Here is a 7,500-nt window from a genome sequence, read left to right on the forward strand (position 1 = left end):
TGTGTGACATATCTGTACTCTATTGCCTTGTTATTTTTTGTGTTCATGATATATCTTTTGTATACCATTGCTGAATTTATATTTTGTATATATGTGATTATATCAGTGAATTATAGAAGTTATTATCGTGATGTGTTCGTCTGGATTTGCCCTGTATGGATAGTGGTTTTTTTTATTAATAATCCCGTAACAATATATATATACATATATTATATTATACATATATTACATATATGTATTATATATGCATATACATATTCATTACATATACATATACATATTATATATATGTATATATATATATTTATATATATTTATGTATACATATATCATATATATTTATATATATTACCTATATATATATTATATATATATATATTATATATATATATATATATATATGTGCGTGTGTATGTGTCTTTGTGTGGATGTGTATATATGTATCATATTTACACATATATACATATATATATGTGTATATTTCATATTCATATATATATATTATATACATATAATATATATAGATATATATATTGTATATACATATCATATATATATAAATATATATTATATCCATTTCATATATATATATATATATATATATATATATATATATATGCGTGTGTGTGTGTGTGTGTCTCCCCTTCCATATGTGTATATATGTATGCATAAATATATATACATAAATATAAACATATATATATATATATATGTATATATATATGTATATATATATGTATATATATATATATGTCTATACATACCAATGCATTCATTAAAGCAGAAAAAACATCAAGAACAGCGGCCAGCATCCCATATGAATCTCACCACACTTCGGGCACTTAAACACCTCGACACCACACACAGCCAAGGAGATCAACGAGCAAACGGCACTTACCTCTGAAGTGTCTGCTATAACGGTCTTCCTCGTTCCACTCGCCTAACTGAGCTTACTCGTTAAAGTTATGTCGAAAGTTAGACGAAATTTACATATCAAAGAAATTCAATGCCCCCCTCCACCTCCCCCCCCCCCCCCCAGCTTTTCCTTGCGATGGAGGGGAGGAACGAGAATGAAAAGTGGAGGCAGAAGGGGCGATAGACAGAGAGGCTGATAGATTGAAATACTGATAGACAGAAAAAAGAGGAGCAAGGAAAGCAAGGTTGGAGAGTAAATCTGATAAAAATGCGTGTTATATTCTTCAACAGCGATTAATCTGTATCTAAAAACAGAAACAGACAAACACAGAAAACGCAATTGCACTTAAATATAGAGACTTACACACAAATATATACAGATAGATATAGATAGACAAATATATGCGCACGCATGCACACACACACACACACACACACAGACATTGTTACATACATACATATACATACATATATATACATATATATATGGTGTGTGTGTGTATTATATATATATATATATATATGTGTGTGTGTGTGTGTGTGTGTGTGTGTGTGTGTGTGCGTGTGTGTGTGTGTGTGTGTGTGTGTGTGTGTGTGTGTGTGTGTGTGTGTGTGTGTGCGTGTGTGTGTGTGTGTGTGTGTGTGTGTGTGTGTGTGTGTGTGTGTGTGTGTGTGTATGTGTGTGTGCGCGCGCGTGTGTGCTTTTATATAATATATATATATATATATATATATATGATCTCACTCTCTTTCACTTCCTCCATCTTCTCCCGTTCCCTCCCTCTCTGTCGGCATCATTTCTGCACCAAAAAGAGTATTTCAGACTAAATCTGACAAAAGAAAAGTTTCTGCATTTTTCAGACCCCGTTTTTCACGCACCGCGCAGCTCCAGGTTGGCGAAAAAATTCTGGTCTATTTTTCAAACACTCTCGGGAACAGCTTCTATGCGTCGGCTCAGGAATTTTAGTAGAGGGACAAACAGACAGACAGATAGACTTACGTTCTATAGTTATATTTTAGATATATACACATAACACACACTTACATAGGCATAGGCATAGACATAGACATAGACATAGACATAGACATAGACATAGACATAGACATAGACATAGACATAGACATAGACATAGACATAGACATAGACATAGACATATACTTACACATACACATACACATACACATACACATACACATACACTTACACTTACACTTACACTTACACTTACACTTACACTTACACTTACACTTACGCATACACACATACACACACATACACACATACATACCAGATTTTTATTTTCTAATTTTATTTTGAATACCTTTGCTGAGTGTATGTCGAAGCTACAACGGTCATAATTTTGTTTAACTAACTTTTGTTTTATTATCTTACAAAAGGTTTAATATTAATATTGATAAATCTCAGAAAATGACAAGAATATTCTTTTACTAAATCGAGTCAAGTTTACGGTGAGCTTTACAACCTCTCCTTGTTTCCTAATTATAAGTCAATAATCATCTAGATAAATATAATCAAAATAACGTGAGATGGAATCGGGACCTTTACTTACTTACAATTTCCCTTCTCTACACTTTATTCTGGTCTATTCTTCCTTCCCCATTTCATTTCTTGGCACAGTCGGAATTGTGTCCTTCGACTAAGTCCGTTGTTTCTACGCCCCCCACCCCCCCTAAAAAAAAAAGAGAGAAAAAGAAATTAAAAAAAGAAAAATACTGAGCTAATGGAATCATGGCGTGTTGTTCTCCGCCTAACCTCTCTCTCTCTTTGTTTTCCTTTACCCTAGTTGAATTGTGAACTCTTAGGCAAAACTATTCATAGATCATCATCATAATTTACTCATTTAGGTCCAACACTAAATTATGCTAGAATTGATATGCCTTCGAAATAAAAAATACGTAAATAAACATTCTGGTGAGATTTGGCAATTCTTCGCGGTCCAGACGTTTTTTTTTAGAATTATAACCAATGTAACTTTTAACCATATTTCATCCAAAATATGTAAATCCGCGCGAGTTTACACATACGCGCAGATTTGAATATTTGGGGGAATGATTACCTAAACAACTATACCCCCTGGGGAAAGGATCATGGGTCATCCACCCAGTATAAGGAACCAGTCATCTATATGATTGTTAGCTTGTAGTAGTAAGTCAAACATCGGTGATGGTGCACACACACACACACACACACACACACACACACACACACACACACACACACACACACACACACACACACACACACACACACTCACAAATATCAATACTACTCTGCATTCGTTATCAGCTCTGAGACCCCGTTATCCAGTGTCCCACAAGATCAGCTGTCGATACATACACGATCCAAACATGTTTCTGAACCCCGTCATGCATCGCTGAATAAATGTATTAGCAAATCCTCATGTCACTGTCTTTGTGCCTGGTTTAGCTGTAATCCATCTGACAACTAATTACTTTTATGATTATGCCAGTCTGATCATTAATATAATCACAATGATTAAACCTGTTTGCTTAATTAATCTTCTTCGAGGCTAATTTCGTTTTCTCTCTCTCTCTCTCTTTTTCGAATTACTTTGTTGACAATATTTGTTCGTCATATTATTTATTACTTGGTGCTTAGCTCTTTGATTAAAGTGTGTGTAAATCATAAAATGAGAATTATTGTAGTGATTATAATGATAATAATGAGGTCAATAATAGTAATGTTGATAATAACACTACTAGTAATAATCCTTATAATAATCATAATAATAACAATAATAATAATAACAACAATAATAAAAACAGTAGTAATGATAATTATAATAATGATAACAGTAATAACAATGATAATGACAGTAAACAATAACAAATAACAATTATGGAATAGGTAATAAGATATAATTATCATTATTGTTGTTACTGGTATCACCACCATTATTATTACCAGCATCATTACTATCATCATCATCAATATCATCTTTATTTTTGCCATTATCAGTAGTAATGTTGGTATGCTTATTAGAATTATTGGATTTATCATCGTCTATGTAAATAATCTGGCCGATATATGTTTGTCATTATAATTAATAATCCGTGTTATTAATTATCTATAATATATATAAGATTATCTACTAAGTACTAATTATCGCTTCTAGGATCGTCTTCAGTTTTATTTTTTTACTTTTCAGTTTAACTTCTGAATTCAAGTTTTTAAATTCAATCTCTAATTCAAGCTCTATGATTAAATTTCTAAGTTCTAAGTTCAAAATTTAAGTTGGGTCTCAATTTTCCTCATCATTGTTCTAATTGAAGTTGAAAGTTGATATTGAAATCGAAGGCAAATTACAAATTCCATCATAATGACTAATTTCATGACTCCAAATTTTAATGATAAAAACAAATGCCAATTTAAATCCTTAAAATCGTAGTTTCTATCATTCCGTTTTTTTAAAATATGAGCGTTTTTAAAAATGCATATAAAAATATGTGGCATGAAAATATAAGTGTTTATAAAAATAAATTAAAATATAAAATGTTTACAAAAATGTATCTTAACGAAGTGCAACCGAGTTTTCCTGCATCATGTGATTATTATTATTGCTGTTATATTCTAAATAACATAATATGTATAATATATAAAGCAGCTAAGAAATGCAAATATGATGCAAATGATATATTGTGTTGTATATTGTATTGTATTTTTTTTTCTTTTTTATTTTTATGTTACGCGTTCTAACCCAAAGCTACTTGAATTTAAAAATCCTTCTAGATAAGGAAATCCATCTTTATCGTTGTTTCGACACGTGAAGATTAGCTTTCTGTCTATTATGCTTAGCATCTGAATGGAGTGAGTGAGATCAATTCGTCTTGACAAAATTAATAACGTTTGATTATTTTGATGGAATTTTGATCGATATATTCTGAGGTCTTGTATCGCGTTATTTTTTTTTTTTTTTTCTATTTCTTTCTTTCTTTCTTTCTTTAATAGGTAGATGGCAAGATTTAAAAATTACCATAAAGAAATTGACGTATAGGCCTACCCGACGTGGGCAATTATGTTATATGATCCTCCATTATGGTAATTATGTCATGGTTTAGGAATAAATTACAAGAAATTATCTAGAACTCTCCTGAATGAAATATGTTAATCATGACATTTAAAGGATATCATTTATTCAAAGTTTTTTTTTTTTTTTGTCTATAGATTCCATATGCCTTTCTTTCTCCTGAGAGAGAGAGAGTGGGGGGGTGGGGGGATCTAACAAACAATGAACGATGAAAAAAATAATGAAAATATGATACTATTAACCCAAGAACACTTAACACTAACCAAATAACTACTGCCACTTAGGTTCTCTCTCTATTCTATCTCGTCTCTTTATTCCATTTTCTGCTCCCCTCCCCTCCCCTCCCTCCCCCCCACCTCCCTCCCCCCCCCCCCCCACCTCCCTCCTCATCGCTTTTCCTATAGACACGACGATCACTGCGCCATCTGTGGGCGACGTGGAGAAGCATAAGCCAAGTTGTGAGAACAGGAGGACATATGCTCGTCACTAACTTTATAAATAACCCATATTTTTTTTCCATTTAAGAAACGTATCTTATCATTACACAATGTTAATGCCATTCTGAGTGAATTTATTATTAGGTAATGGCAATAATAAATCTAGAACACGAAAGAGCATGGCTGTAGAAGCTTCGCGATATGAGACAGATGAGAACACTTATTCACTTTTCTACGAGATTTAAAAAAAAAAAAAAAAGTAGAAATGACACTGATATTATATACTTAGCCTCTAGAAAACTCGTAGATTAATTTATTATTCATAGAGAGTAGTTATCACAATTATCTTAGTTATCAAGAAAATTCTATGGATGAAAATAATTAAGGAATATGACAACATGCTTGATGGCTAAATTATAAGGTATAAACTTAATACATTTTCTTTTATAAACATGAAAAAATATATTTTACGAAGGCTGATTGAAAAGGAGAGAGGGAGGACGGGAAAGAAAGAAAGAGGGCGGAAGGGAAAGAAAAAGGGAGGGAGGGAGAGAGAAAGAGAGAGGGGGAAATAGGGAGGAAGCGAGAGAGAGATACCGAGACCTAGACCTAGACAGAGACAAAGAAAAAGAATGAAAGAGGGAGAGACGGAAAGAGAAAGAGACAGAGATATGAAATGGAAATAGAAGGAGGAAGGGAGAGAACCTACGTATTTGCTTCTCGACTTGTTAATTGTTATCCAGAAGGGCTTTTAGACAGAAGAAAAGAAAGAAACAAGCAAGAAAGTCAGACAAAAACAAACAAAGACATGATAAGGAGGGACATGTTTATAGATTCATAAACAAATGTATATAAGTAGAGAAAACGGAGAGAAAGAAAACTTTACAGGAATACCGAAAGAGAGCGAGAAAGGAAGGAGAAAAAGAGATAGAAAGAGTAACTGAGACGGAGAGAGAGACATGCAGACAAAGAGAGAGAGATAAATAGGTAGAGAAAGAGACTGACAAAGACAGAGAGAGAGAGAGACAGAGACAGACAAACAGAGAGCGTGAGGAAGGAATAAGAGAGAGAGAGAGGCAGATAGAGACGGGAGAAAAGAGAATAAGTGAAAGGAAGAGGAAAATGCAAGATAGTGCCTCTTTCTTGGCACAACACCTTTAAGAACACCTCTACACTGAGTTGTGATCGAGGGAGAACTTCGAGTTGTGAATACTACACAGAGAAAGAAAATTTAAAGAGTGTATTCGGAGTGTATTTAAAAGCCAAGAAATATGAACGTTGGAGTGGAATTATATCCGAGAATTAGATACGTGGGTTAGTCAATAATGAGAGGAAAATAGAGATGGCAATTAATACCAATAAAAAAATAATTAATTTTTAAAAAATGCTACAATAAAACGGTATCAATAACAGGATAATGATTGCCAGATGTACGACAATGGCAAAACTCTGTACTTCTGAAAAATACACAATATTTTTTTTTTTTTTTAAGAGATCGATAAAAAAAATATATATATATTAATAATAATTTGTATATACTACAATAGGAAAACATACTTTAAAAAAATATATATATATTAACAAAAACGGTCTTGACAAATAAAAAAAAATAAAAAAATAAGACGCATTATATTTTATTTAAGATTTCAATTATCATTCTTCACTTTTATGAAGGACTTTGCTGATCATTTTAGGAAATTCAATTACTTCGCTCCATTTTAATTAAGGACCAGCTCATGAATGAAATAACGCTCATAATCCATAGCAGAGTATATTAGAACGTATATTAACGTGTATTACGTTGTCATGACTTATATGATTTGATTTACTGTGTGTAAATACGAAATAAGGGGTTGGTATACATGATAGGTTATGTAAGTGGTATATTGTTTTCTTAGGGCCTCTTTTCTTATGTTTATTTTTATATTTCTATTTATTTTTTCTCTTTCTCTTTTTCTTTCTCTTTCTCTCTCTCTCTCTCTCTTTCACTCTTTTTTCTCTTTCTCTTTCTCTTTCACTTTTCTCTTTCTTTCTCTTTTCCCCCTTTCTCCCTCTCTCCCTTTCTCCCTCTCCCCCTC

This window comes from Penaeus chinensis, chromosome 2 (genome assembly GCF_019202785.1).
Source record: "Penaeus chinensis breed Huanghai No. 1 chromosome 2, ASM1920278v2, whole genome shotgun sequence".
Lineage (NCBI taxonomy): Eukaryota > Metazoa > Arthropoda > Malacostraca > Decapoda > Penaeidae > Penaeus > Penaeus chinensis.